The sequence below is a fragment of the Panulirus ornatus genome, chromosome 21 (genome assembly GCF_036320965.1).
Source record: "Panulirus ornatus isolate Po-2019 chromosome 21, ASM3632096v1, whole genome shotgun sequence".
Taxonomy (NCBI): domain Eukaryota; kingdom Metazoa; phylum Arthropoda; class Malacostraca; order Decapoda; family Palinuridae; genus Panulirus; species Panulirus ornatus.
Genome location: NC_092244.1, coordinates 23886208 through 23901526, shown reverse-complemented (window position 1 = coordinate 23901526; position 15319 = coordinate 23886208). Strand labels below are relative to the sequence as shown.

Sequence of the window (15319 nt, the reverse complement as noted above, 5' to 3'; positions counted from 1 at the left end):
AAAAAGGAGTGATATTTAGTATGTTTGAGGAAAGGAACCTGGATGTTCTGGCTCTGAGTGAAACCAAGCTCAAGGGTAAAGGGGAAGAGTGGTTTGGGAATGTCTTGGGAGTAAAGTCAGGGGTTGGTAAGAGGACAAGAGCAAGGGAAGGAGTAGCACTACTCCTGAAGCAGGAGTTGTGGGAGTAAGTGATAGAGTGTGAGAAAGTAAACTCTTGATTGATATGGGTAAAACTGAAAGTGGATGGAGAGAGATGGGTGACACTTGGTGCCATGCACCTGGTCAAGAGAAGAAAAATCATGAGGGGCAAGTGTTTTTGGCACAGCTGAGTAAGTGTGTTAGCAGCTTTGATGCACGAGACCAGGTTATAGTGATGGGTGATTTGAATGCAAAGGTGAGTAATGCAGCAGTTGAGGGAATAATTGGTGTACATGGGGTGTTCAGTGTTGTAAATGGAAATGGTTAAGAGCTTGTAGATTTGTGTGCAGAAAAAGGACTGGTGATTGGGAATACCTGGTTTAAAAAGAGAGATATACATAAGTATACGTATGTAAGTAGGAAAGATGGCCAGAGAGGGTTATTGGATTATGTGTTAATTGATAGGCGCAGGAAAGAGAGACTTCTGGATGTTAATGCGCTGAGAGGGGGCAACTGGAGGGATGTCTGATCATTATCTTGCAGAGGCAAAATGAAGATTTATAGAGGTTTACAGAAAAGAAGAAAGAATGTTGGGGTGAAGAGAGTGGTGAGAGTAATTGAGCTTCGAAAGGAGACTTGTGTGAGGAAGTACCATGAGAGATTGAGTGCTGAATGGAAAAGGGTGAGAGCAAATGACGCAAGGGGAGTGGAGGAGGAATTGGATGTATTCAAAGAAGCAGTGATGGCTTGTGCAAAAGATGCCTGTGGCATGAAAAAAGTGGGAGGTGGGTAGATTAGAAAAGGTAATGAGTGGTGGGATGAAGAAATAAGATTGTTAGTGAAAGAGAAGAGAGACATTTGGACAACTTTTGCATGGAAATAGCGCAAATGACTTGGAGATGTACAAAAGAAAGAGGCAAGAGGTCAAAGGAAAGGTGCAAGAGGTGAAGAAGAGGGCAAATGAGAGTTGGGGTGAGAGAGTATCATTAAATTTTAGGGGAATAAAAATATGCTTTGGAAGGAGGTAAATAAAGTGCGTGAGACAAGAGAACAAATGGGAACATCGGTGAAGGGGGCTAATGGGGAGGTAATAACAAGTAGTGGTGAAGCGAGATGGAATGAGTATTTTGAAGGTTTGTTAAATGTGTTTCATGATAGAGTGGCAGATATAGGGTGTTTTGGTTGAGGTGGTGTGCCAAGTGAGAGGGTCAGGGAGATTGGTTTGGAAGTTCTGCGGAAGATGAGAGCCGCCAAGGCGGCAGGTTTGGATGGTATTGCAATGGAATTTATCAAAAAAGGGGGTGACTGTGTTGTTGACTGGTTGGTGAGGATATTCAATGTATGTATGGACATGGTGAAGTGCCTGAGGATAGGCAGAATGCATGCATAGTGCCATTGTACAAAGGCAAAGGGTTGAAGGTGAGTGTTCAAATTACAGAGGTATAAGTTTGTTGAGTATTCCTGGGAAATTATATAGGAGGGTATTGATTGAGAGGGTGAAGGCATGTATAGAGCAATACATATATATATATTGGAAAGGATCACAAATTTGCGCGTGATCAAGTATATTCCTATGAGTCCACAGGGAAAATGAAACGTGATTAGTTCCCAATTGCACTTTCGTGAAATAATCACATCATAAACTTATTATAAGTTTATGACATGCTTGTTTTCTGTCATGGACAATCGCATGTTTACCAAATGGCGTCCTAGCTATGTGTCTTTGTTGTATATCAACTAACTGTTATAATTCTCTCTTCCATCTCCCCTGATGATGTGATTATCACAAAAAAGTGCACTTGGGGACTTATCGTGTTTCATTTTCCCCGTGGACTCATGGGAACATATATATATATATATATATATTTATTTCATTTAATTTATTATACTTTGTTGCTGTCTCCCGCATTAGCGAGGTAGCGCAAGGAAACAGACAAAAGAATGGCCCAACCCACGCAAATATACATGAATATACATACACATCCACACACAGCACATATACATATCTATACATCTCAACGTATATATATATATATATATATATATATATATATATATATATATATATATATATATATATACACACACACAGACATATACATATATACACATGTACATAATTCATACTTTCTTTCTTTCATACTATTCGCCATTTCCCGCATTAGCGAGGTAGCGTTAAGAACAGAGGACTGGGCCTTTGAGGGAATATCCTCATCTGGCCCCCTTCTCTGTTCCTTCTTTGAGAAAAAAAAAAAAACAAGAGGGGAGGATTTCCAGCCCCCCGCTCCCTTCCCTTTTAGTCGCCTTCTACGACACGCAGGGAATACATGGGAAGTATTCTTTCTCCCCTATCCCCAGGGATAATTCATACTATCTGCCCTTATTCATTCCCGTCGCCACCCCACCAGATATGAAATGAAAATACCCCTCCCCTCAGCATATGCGCGAATTAGCGCTCGGAAAAGACAACAAAGGCCACATTCGTTCACACTCAGTCTCTAGCTGTCATGTATAATGCACCACAACCTCAGCTCCTATTCCATATCCAAGCCACACAAAAATTTCCATGGTTTACCCCAGACGCTTCACATGCCCTGGTTGAATCAACTGACAGCACGTTGACCCCGGTATACCACATCGTTCTAATTCACTCTATTTCTTGTACGCCTTTCACCCTCCTGCATGTTCAGGCCCCAATCACTCAAAATCTTTTTCACTCCATCTTTCCAACTCCAGTTTGGTCTCCCACTTCTCGTTCCCTCCACCTCTGACATATATATCATCTTGGTCAATCTTTCCTCAATCATTCTCTCCATGTGACCAAACCATTTCAAAACACCCTCTTCTGCTCTCTCAACACACTCTTTTTATTACCACACATCTCTCTTACCCTTTCATTACTTACTCGATCAAACCACATATTGTTCTCAAACATACCCATTTCCTTCAAACATTCCCATTTTTGCTTTCCAAGATAATGTTCTCGACTTCCACACATTCTTCAACGCTTCCAGAACTTTCGCCCCCTCCCCCATCCTATGATTCACTTCCGCTTCCATGGTTCCATCCGCTGCCAGATCCACTCCCAGATATCTAATACACTTCACTTCCTCCAGTTTTTCTCCATTCAAACTTACCTCCCAGTTGACTTGTCCCTCAACCCTACTGTACCGAATAACCTTGCTCTTATTCACATTTACTCTCAGCTTTCTTCTTTCACACACTTTACCAAACTCTGTCACCAGCTTCTGCAGTTTCTCACCCGAATCACCCACCAGTGCTGTATCATCAGCGAACAACAACTGACTCACTTCCCAAACTCTCTCATCCACAACAGACTCCATACTTGCCCCTCTTTCCAAGGCTCTTTCATTCACCTCCCTAACAACCCCATCCATAAACAAATTAAACAATCATGGAGACATCATGCACCTGTGCCACAAACCAACATTCACTGAGAACCAATCACTTTCCTCTCTTCCTACACGTACACATGCCTTACATCCTCGATAAAAACTTTTCACTGCTTCTAACAACTTACCTCCCACACCATATAATCTTAATACCTTATACATAGCATCTCTATCAACTCTACCATATGCCTTCTCCAGATCCATAAATGCTACATACAAATCCATTTGCTTTCTTATTTCTCACATACATTTTTCACAGCAAACACCTCATCCATACATCCTCTACCACTTCTGAATCCGCACTGCTCTTCCCCAATCTGATGCTCTGTACATGCCTTCACCCTCTCAATCGATACCCTTCCATATAATTTCCCAGGAATACTCAACATACTTATACCTCTGTAATTTGAGCACTCACTCCTATCCCCTTTCCCTTTGTACAATGGCTCTTATAAATCAGGGATATTAACACCTTAAAAAAAGACAAGGATATACATATTACTAAAGCAGATAAGGCCAACACTGTTGTGATTTTAGACAAAAGTAACTATTTATCTAAAATGAATGATCTTCTAAATGATGACACAACATATCACTTAGAAGCAGTGAATTCTCATTTCAATTAAGAAATGAAGTTGTTGAAAGGTAATAGTTCTCTTATCAAAAGTTTGTCATCTTTGTCCCCTTCATTGCCATATATGTATGGACTTATCAAAACACATAAACAAAATTTTCCAGCAAGATCTATAGTGAGTTCAGTAGGCTCCATCACATATAAATTGTCAAAATGGTTAGTTTCTTTATTAAGCCCTTTAGTGGGTAAGGTATCAAATTCTAGTATCATGACCAATGTAGATTTAGTCAACAAGCTAAACAATATCAATGTTAATTTTGATTTCAAACTAGTTAGCTTTGATGTTTCCTCACTTTCCACTAAAGTTCCAGTTGATGACCTTTTAGAATATTTATTTGATGTCTTGGATGATATTCATTTACCTGTTTCAAAGTCTGCTTTCATTGAACTGATTAAATTGTGTATAAAAGACTGTGTATTACAATTCAATGGAGATTATTATGCTCAAAAATTTGGTATGGCAATGGGTAACCCTCTTTCACCTGTACTATGTAATCTTTATATGGGATTTTTAAAACAAAATAACTAAAGATTATCTTACCTTCTAATGCAATTTGGTTTAGGTATGTAGATGATGTTCTTTGTGTTTGGCCAACAAACGAAAATTTACAAATATTTCTCCCCTTACTTAACAATTTAGTACCTTCCATCAAATTTACTGTAGAAAATGAAAATAATGGTATGTTATCATTTTTAGATTGCATGATCCATAGGCAAGGAAACAAGTTTAAGTTTAGCATATACAGAAAACCCACCAATGTACACTTATATATCCATTATTACTCATCTCAACATGACAGATTTAAATAATCATCATTTCAATCTATGTTCCTTAGGTCATTACATATTTGCAGTCCAGAGTTTATCGATGATGAATTTGAGAAGATATATTCTATTGGATCTAAGTTAAAGTACCCTAAATCTTTTACTGATAAATCCCTTAAGCTAGCAAAGAAATCATTTTATAAAGTTGAGCCCAAACCTCAATTTGACACCAAGAATCTTTTAGTTCTCCCTTTTAATAATAATTTCACTTTACTTCCCATGTTGCTTAAATCCTTTAATGTAAATGTCGCCTTTAGCAACAATAATACTATAAAGAATATCTTAATCAGGAATTCACCAAAAAATTCTCATGGATGCATCTATAAAGTGCCTTGTGGAAATGGTGATAATTTTTCTGTTGGTCAGACTGGTAAGGATCTTCCTGTTAGACTTAAGCAACATAATTATAGTATAAGAACGGGACAAGAATCAAATGCCTTGTTTAATCATGTTCAAAACTATGATCATTGTATTGAGTGGAGTAATGCCATCTCAGTTCTCAACTCTAACTCTATTACCAAGAGAAATATCATTGAATCTTACATTATCAAATACACAAAGAATTATAATCTTAATATTAGTGATGGTCTATAGAAATTAGATAACTTTATTGTTGATAAAATTTGTAAAATGATAAGTTTACCAATGCTCGTTGTATATTGGACAATCATATGTTTACCAAGTGGCGTCCTAGCTTCGTCTCTCCGATATATATCAGCTGACTTGTGTTTCTCTCCTGTGTCTCCGCTGATGATGTGAATATTGTAGAGGGGTGCACTTGGGAACTTGTCGTGTTTTGTTTTCCCTTTGGACTCATGGGAATATATAGTATTATTATCATTATTTTGCTTTGTTGCTGTCCCCGATGTTGGCGAGGTAGCGCAAGGAAACAGATGAAAGAATGGCCCAACCTACCCATATACATATGTATATACATACACGTCCACACACGCTCATATACATACCTATACATCTCAACGTATACATATATACACACACACACAGACATATACATATATACACATGTACATAATTCATACTGTCTGCCTTTATTCATTCCCATCGCCAACCCGCCACACATGAAATAACAACCCCCTCCCCTCTCATGTGCGCGAGGTAACGCTAGGAAAAGACAACAAAGGCCACATTCGTCTCTTGCTGTCATGTAATAATGCACTGAAACCACAGCTCCCTTTCCACATCAAGGCCCAAAAAACTTTCCATAGTTTATCCCAGACGCTTCATATGCCCTGGTTCAATCCATTGACAGCACGTCAACCCCGGTATACCATATCGTTCCAATTCAATCTATTGCTTGCACGCCTTTCACACTCCTGCATGTTCAGGCCCCGATCACTCAAATTCTTTTTCAATCCATCTTTCCACCTACAAATTGGTCTCCCACTTCTCCTTGTTCCTCCACCTCTGACACATTTATCCTCTTGGTCAATCTTTCCTCACTTATTCTCTCCATGTGACCAAACCATTTCAAAACACCCTCTTCTGCTCTCTCAACCACACTCTTTTTATTACCACACATCTCTCTTACCCTATTATTACTTACTTGATCAAACTACCTCACACCACATATTGTCCTCAAACATCTCATTTCCAGCATATCCACCCTCCACTGCACAACTCTATCCACAGCCCATGCCTCGCAACCATATAACATTGTTGGAACCACTATTCCTTCAAACATACCCATTTTTGCTTTCGGGGATAGTGTTCTCGACTTCCACACATTCTTCAACGCTCCCAGAACTTTTGTCCCCTCCTCCACCCTATGATTCACTTCCGCTTCCATGGTTCCATCCACTGCCAAATCCACTCTCAGATATCTAATACACTTCACTTCCTCCAGTTTTTCTCCATTCAAACTAACCTCCCAATTGACTTGCCCCTGAACCCTACTGTACCTACTAACCTTCCTCTTATTCACATTTACTCTAAGCTTTCTTCTTTCACACACTTTACCAAACTCAGTCACCAGCTTCTACATTTTCTCACATGAATCAGCCACCAGCGCTGTATCATCAGCGAACAACAACTGATGATAACAAGGAATAAATATATATTTATCACTTTTATATTTTATATTTATTTTGCTTTGTGGCTGTCTCCCGCGTCAGCAAGGTAGCGCATGGAAACAGACAAAAGAATGGCCCAACCCAACCACATACACATGCATATACATACACGTCCACACATGCAAATATACGTAAATATACATCTCAATGTACACACACAGACATATACATATATACACATGTACATAATTCATACTGTCTGCCTTTACTTATTCCCATCGCCACCTCACCACACATGGAATAACAGCCCCCTCCCCCCTCATGTGTGTGAGGAAGAGCTAGGAAAAGACAACAAAGGCCACATTCGTTCACACTCAGTCTCTAGCTATCATGCAGTAATGCACAAAAACCACAGCTCCCTTTCCACATCCAGGCCCCACAGAACTTTCCATGGTTTACCCCAGATGCTTCACATGCCTTGGTTCAATACACTGACAGCACATCAACCCTGGTACACCATATGGTTCCAATTCACTCTATTCCTTGCACGACTTTCACCCTCCTGCATGTTCAGGCCCCGATCAATCAAAATCTTCTTCACTCCATCTTTCCACCTCCAATATGGTCTCCCACTTCTCCTCGCTCCCTCCACCTCTGACACATATACCCTCTTCGTCAATGTTTCCTCACTCATTCTCTCCATGTGACCAAACCATTTCAAAACACCCTCTTCTGCTCTCTCAACCACACTCTTTATATTACCACACATCTCTCTTACCCTTACATTACTTACTCGATCAAACTACCTCACACCAAATATTGTCCTCAAACATCTCATTTCCAACACAACCACCCTCCTGCGCACAACTCTATCCATAGCCCATGCCTCGCAACCAAATAACATTGTTGGAACCACTATTCCTTCAAACATAGCCATTTTTGCTTTCCGAGATAATGTTCTCGACCCACATATTCTTCAAGGATCCCAGAATTTTCGCCCCCTCCTCCATCCTATAACTCATTTCCGCTTTCATGGTTCCATCCGCTGCCAGATCCACCCCCAGATATCTAAAACACTTTACTTCCTCCAGTTTTTCTCCAATCAAACTTACCTCCCAACTGACTTACCCTCAACCCTACTGTACCTAATAACCTTGCTCTTATCCACATTTACTCTCAACTTTCTTCTTTCACACACTTTACCAAACTCAGTCACCAGCTTCTGCAGTTTCTCACATAAATCAGCCACCAGTGCTGTATCATCAGCGAACAACAACTGACTCACTTCCCAAGCTCTCTCATCCACAACAGACTGCATACTTGCACCTCTTTCCAAAACTCTTGCATTCACCTCCCTAACAACCCCATCCATAAACAAATTAAACAACCATGGAGACATCACACACCCCTGCCGCAAACCTATATTCACTGAGAATCAATCACTTTCCTCTCTTCCTACACGTACACATGCCTTACATCCTCGATAAAAACATTTCACTGCTTCTAACAACTTGCCTCCCACACCATATATTCTTAATACCTTCCACAGAGCATCTCTATTGACTATATCATATGCCGTCTCCAGATCCATAAATGCTACATACAAATCCATTTGCTTTTCTAAGTATTTCTCACATACATTCTTCAAAGCAAACACCTGATCCACACATCCTCTACCACTTCTGAAGCCACACTGCTCTTCCCCAATCTGATGCTCTGTACATGCCTTCACCCTCTCAATCAATACCCTCCCATATAATTTACCCGGAATAATCAACAAACTTATACTCCTGTAATTTGAGCACTCACTCTTATTCCCTTTGCATCTGTACAATGGCACTATGCAGGCATTCCGCCAATCCTCAGGCACCTCACCATGAGTCATACATACATTAAATAACCTTACCAACCAGTCAACAATACATCACACCCTTTTTTAATAAATTCCACTGTGATACCATCCAAACCTGCTGCCTTGCTGGCTTTCATTTTCTGCAAAGCTTTTACTACCTCTTCTCTGTTTACCAAATCATTTTCCCTAACCCTCTCACTTTGAACACCACCTCAACCAAAACACCCTATATCTGCCACTCTATCATCAGACACATTCAGCAAACCTTCAAAATACTCACTCCATCTCCTTCTCACATCACCACTACTTGTTATCACCTCCCCATTAGCCCCCTTCACTGAAGTTCCCATTTGCTCCCTTGTCTTACACACTTTATTTACCTCCTTCCAGAACATCTTTTTATTCTCCCTATAATTTAATTTCGATGCATTATACATGACAACTAGAGTCTGGGTAAGAACGAATGTGGCCTTTGTTGTCTTTTCCTAGTGCTGCCTCACACACATGCGGGGGAGGGGGTTGTCATTTCATGTGTGGTGGGATGGCGACATATGTACCATATTCACAAAAAACTCAAAACTTCATTCCTGTACCACCAATTCCTGCAGATATTGTTTATGCTTAAGTCTCTTTCATATCAAACTCCTATAATTAGCTACTGTATAACTATGATTTGAATGTAACCATAATTTAAAATTCAAATTTAACCAACAAGTACTTAATCATCTCTTACAAGAACATTTTTCAACCATTACATATACAAAAGTTTTATATTTGGTAGTGGTGATTGAAACCTTCATTTAGACATTCAGTTTGGAGCTATGTATCCAGTGATCCAATCGATGTATGCATAAACTCTGGTGTAGACACCCAGGTCACCACACCCACGCCCAAAACTGACCACACCCACCACAGTGTGCTCACATTTTGATCCACCTCTTGAAACTTGATCTGTGAGGGGTCCTCCACTGTCACCCTTACATGAGTCTCTTCCTTCTTCTCCAGCACACAGCTGGTCCACCATGATGCCTTTGGGAGCCCTGAATAAATCCTGGTGTCTGAATAATCTGAATTGACACTCCAGGAGGCTTACTACAGGCACATTCACCTTCAGCAGGACCTGTGATAGCTCATGGGCTCCAAAACTTGTCCGGCCCCAGCCAGCCACAGTCAGCTCCTTACTATCTAGGACATCAGGTTTAAGAGGGAGACAAGCAGGTAACACTCGACTTGTTAGTTCTGCCGGTTTACTGAGCCTGAGGAGTGAAATATCATAATATGTTAAGTATCCATTATATTCGGGGTGGTCGATGACTTCCTCCACCCTCAGGAGCTGCTCAATAACTGCTGTGCCTGATGAGTCCTTACCCAGTTCAGAGGAATGGAAGAGAGAAGGAGGGATGGGGCCCAGGATCTTTGGCCAAGGAACCATGGTGGCATTACTGTCCCGGTCATGTTCACCAAGCATTACTGCCCTTCATTACTCCTTTGGGTACAGTGGGCAGCAGTGAGGACAAAATGAGGGGATATGAGGGTGCCACCACAATCCCATTCAATCTTTTCATTTCCCCTTTGGAAACCTAGAATGGCAATGTGGGGAAACTCTTCGAGCTTAGCTTTGACACCTCCAACAATGAGCTGATTTTGCTTCACACATTCACCTCCACCAGTATGCCAGTAGCTTGTCCAAGCTGCACATAAATTATCAGCTATACGAAAGGGCTTACGACAGCACACATAGATCTTGGGGCTACGTGGGGTGCATAGTTTGACTATGTTCATCCTCTGCACCACACCTCCATCCTGCATACAAGCTTCGACCTCCTCACATGTCCCCATCACTCCTCCACCCATTTCACAGGCATCCCCAGGGCCACCAGAGCCTTGCACAGTTGTTCCCAGAGTAACCCTGTGTTCTCTTGACTTCTACAATTGACCTTGCTGAGGATTGCTCACTCTGCCGGACCCAGGGAGGTTGTCCGCTGAGCCCGGCTGGCTGGCTGTCTGTCTGGCTGGGTGGCTGGCTGTCTGGATGGCTGGCTGGTTGTCTGGCTGGGTGGCTGGCTGTCTGTCTGGCTGGCTGGCTGGCTGTCTGTCTGTCTGGCTGGCTGGCTGTCTAGCTGGCTGTCTGGTTGTCTGGCTGGCTGGGTGGCTGGCTGTCTGGTTGGCTGGCTGGCTGAGTGGCTGGCTGGCTGGCTGTCTGTCTGAATCAAGGCATGTGAAGCGTCTGGGGTAAACCATGGAAAGCTGTGTAGGTATGTATATTTGCATGTGTGGACGTATGCATATACATGTGTATGGGGGGGGGTTGGGCCATTTCTTTCGTCTGTTTCCTTACGCTACCTCGCAAATGCGGGAGACAGCGACAAAGTATAAAAAAAAAAAAAAAAATAATTTAATGATACTCTCTCACTCCAACTCTCATTTGCCCTCTTTTTCACCTCTTGAACCTTTCTCTTGACCTCCTGCCTCTTTCTTTTATACATCTCCCAGTCATTTGTTTTTTTTCCCTGCAAAAATCGTCCAGATGCCTCTCTCTTCTCTTTCACTAATACTCTCACTTCTTACTCCCACCACTCACTACATTTTCTAATTAACACACCTCCAACACTTCTCATGCCACAAGCATCTTTTGCGCAAGCCATCACTGCTTCCCTAAATACATCCCATTCCTCACCCACTCCCCTTACCACCTTTGTTCTCACCTTTTTCCATTCTTTGCTCAGTCTCTCCTGGTACTTCCTCACACAAGTCTCCTTCCCAAGCTCACTTACTCTCACCACTCTCTTCACCCCCAACATTCTCTCTTCTTTTCTGAAAACCCCTACAAATCTTCACCTTCGCCTCCACAAGATAATGATCAGACATCCCTCCAGTTGCACCTCTCAGCACATTAACATCCAAAAGTCTGTCTTTCGCGCGCCTATCAATTAACGTGTAATCCAATACCGCTCTCTAGCCATCTCTACTACTTACATACGTATACTTATGTATATCTCGCTTTTTAAACCAGGTATACCCAATCACCAGTCCTTTTTCAGCACATATATCTACAAGCTCTTCACCATTTCCATTCACAACACTGAACACCCCATGTATACCAATTATTCCCTCAACTGCCACATTACTCACCTTTGCAATCAAATCACCCATCACTATAACCCGGTCTTGCGCATTAAAACCACTAACACACTCATTCAGCTGCTCCCAAAACACTTGCCTCTCATGATCTATCTTCTCATGCCCAGGTGCATATGCACCAATAATCACCCATCTCTCTCCATCAACTTTCAGTTTAAACCATATCAATCTAGAATTTACTTTCTTACACTCTATCACATACTCCCACCACTCCTGTTTCAGGAATACTGCTACTCCTTCCCTTGCTCTTCTCCCCTCACTAATCCCTGAATTTACTCCCAAGACATTCCCAAACCACTCATCCCCTTTACCCTTGAGCTTCATTTCACTCAGAGCTAAAACACCCAGGTTCCTTTCCGCAAACATACTACCTTTTTTTTTTTTTTTTTTTTTTTTCCCCCCCGTCTCCTGCGTTTGCGAGGTAGCGCAAGGAAACAGACGAAAGAAATGGCCCAACCCACCCCCATACACATCTATATACATACGTCCACACACGCAAATATACTCCCCGAACCATTTCAAAACACCCTCTTCTGCTCTCTCAACCACGCTCTTTTTATTTCCACACATCTCTCTTACCCTTACGTTACTTACTCGATCAAACCATTTCACACCACACATTGTCCTCAAACATCTCATTTCCAGCACATCTATCCTCCTGTGCAAAACTCTATCCATAGCCCACGCCTCGCAACCATACAACATTGTTGGAACCAATATTCCTTCAAACATACCCATTTTTGCTTTCCGAGATAATGTTCTCGACTTCCACACATTCTTCAAGGCTCCCAGAATTTTCGCCCCCTCCCCCACCCTATGATCCACTTCCGCTTCCATGGTTCCATCCGCTGCCAGATCCACTCCCAGATATCTAAAACACTTCACTTCCTCCAGTTTTTCTCCATTCAAACTCACCTCCCAATTGACTTGACCCTCAACCCTACTGCACCTAATAACCTTGCTCTTATTCACATTTACTCTTAACTTTCTTCTTTCACACACTTTACCAAACTCAGACACCAGCTTCTGCAGTTTCTCACATGAATCAGCCATCAGCGCTGTATCATCAGCGAACAACAACTGATTCACTTCCCAAGCTCTCTCATCCCCAACAGACTTCATACTTGCCCCTCTTTCCAAAACTCTTGCATTCACCTCAATAACCACCCCATCCATAAACAAATTAAACAACCATGGAGAAATCACACACCCCTGCCGCAAACCTACATTCACTGAGAACCAATCACTTTCCTCTCTTCCTACACGTACACATGCCTTACATCCTCGATAAAAACTTTTCACTGCTTCTAACAACTTGCCTCCCACACCATATATTGTTAATACCTTCCACAGAGCATCTCTATCAACTCTATCATATGCCTTCTCCAGATCCATAAATGCTACATACAAATCCATTTGCTTTTCTAAGTATTTCTCACATACATTCTTCAAAGCAAACACCTGATCCACACATCCTCTACCACTTCTGAAACCACACTCCACACATACTACCTATCTCTCCTTTTTTCTCATCTTGGTTACATCCACACACATTTAGACACCCTAATCTGAGCATTCAAGGAGGATGAGCACTCCTCACGTAACTTCTTCTGTTTCCCCTTTTACAAAGCTACAATACAAGGAGGAGAGGGTTTCTAGCCCCACACTCCTGTCCTCTTTAGTCGCCTTCTATGACACTTGAGGAATGTGTTGGAAGTATTCTCTCTCCCCTATCCCCAGGAATATATATATATATATATATATATATATATATATATATATATATATATATATATATATATATATATATATATATATTATTTTATTTCATTATACTCTGTCGCTGTCTCCCGCGTTTGCGAGGTAGCGCAAGGAAACAGACAAAAGAAATGGCCCAACCCCCCCCCATACACATGTATATACATACGTCCACACACAAAAATATACATACCTACACAGCTTTCCAAATTTTACCCCAGACGCTTCACATGCCTTGATTCACTCCACTGACAGCACGTCAACCCCGGTATACCACATCGCTCCAATTCACTCTATTCCTTGCACTCCTTTCACCCTCCTGCATGTTCAGGCCCCTATCACACAAAATCTTTTTCACTCCATCTTTCCATCTCCAATTTGGTCTCCCTCTTCTCCTCGTTCCCTCCACCTCCGACACATATATCCTCTTGGTCAATCTTTCGTCACTCATTCTCTCCATGTGCCCAAACCACTTCAAAACACCCTCTTCTGCTCTCTCAGCCACGCTCTTTATATATATATATATATATATATATATATATATATATATATATATATATATATATATATATATATATATATATATATATCTTTTTTCATACTATTCGCCATTTCCCGCATTAGCGAGGTAGCGTTGAGAACAGAGGACTGGGCCCTTGAGGGAATATCCTCACCTGGGCCCCTTCTCTGTCCCCTCTTTTGGAAAAAAAAAAAAAAAAAAAAAGTGAGAGGGGAGGATATATATATATATATATATATATATATATATATATATATATATATATATATATATATATATATATATATATATTCTTTTTTTTTATACGATTCACCATTTCCCGCATTTGCGAGGTAGCGTTAAGAACAGAGGACTGGGCCTTAGAGGGAAAATCCTCACCTGGCCCCCTTCTCTTTCCTTCTTTTGGAAAATTAAAAAAAAACGAGAGGGGAGGATTTCCAGCCACACGCTCCCTCCCGTTTTAGTCGTCTTCTACGACACGCAGGGAATACGTGGGAAGTATTCTTTCTCCCCTATCCCCAGGGATATATATATATTTTTTTTTTTTTTTTTTCATACTATTCGCTATTTCCCGCGATAGCGAGGTAGCGTTAAGAACAGAGGACTGGGCCTTTGAGGGAATATCCTCACCTGGCCCTCTTCTCTGTTCCTTCTTTTGGAAAATTAAAAAAAAACAAAAAAAAAAAAAACGAGAGGGGAGGATTTCCAGCCCCCCGCTCCCTTCCCTTTTAGTCGCCTTCTACGACACGCAGGGAATACGTGGGAAGTATTCTTTCTCCCCTATCCCCAGGGAATATATATATATATATATATATATATATATATATATATATATATATATATATATATATATATATATATAAATGAATTGATTGAACGAAAACAATTGTAGATACAAACCACAGAAACTTTACGAAAGCAGTTTTCTCTGCGAGTCGTCAGTCCTGTACAAAGTTCCAAGACAAATATTTCCCTGTACGTCGAAGGCAGAAAAATCAAACATAAGTA

At 41.1% G+C, this 15319-nt stretch overlaps 1 protein-coding gene and 1 pseudogene across 1 annotated transcript in view; both read right to left on the bottom strand.

The window, feature by feature from the left end:
- LOC139756458 (sorting and assembly machinery component 50 homolog A) overlaps positions 1-15319 on the bottom strand; it is a 293888-nt gene that overhangs the window by 38847 nt on the left and 239722 nt on the right. The gene's annotated exons all lie outside the window — the stretch shown is intronic.
- Positions 9595-10890, bottom strand: LOC139756406 (trypsin-2-like; annotated as a pseudogene).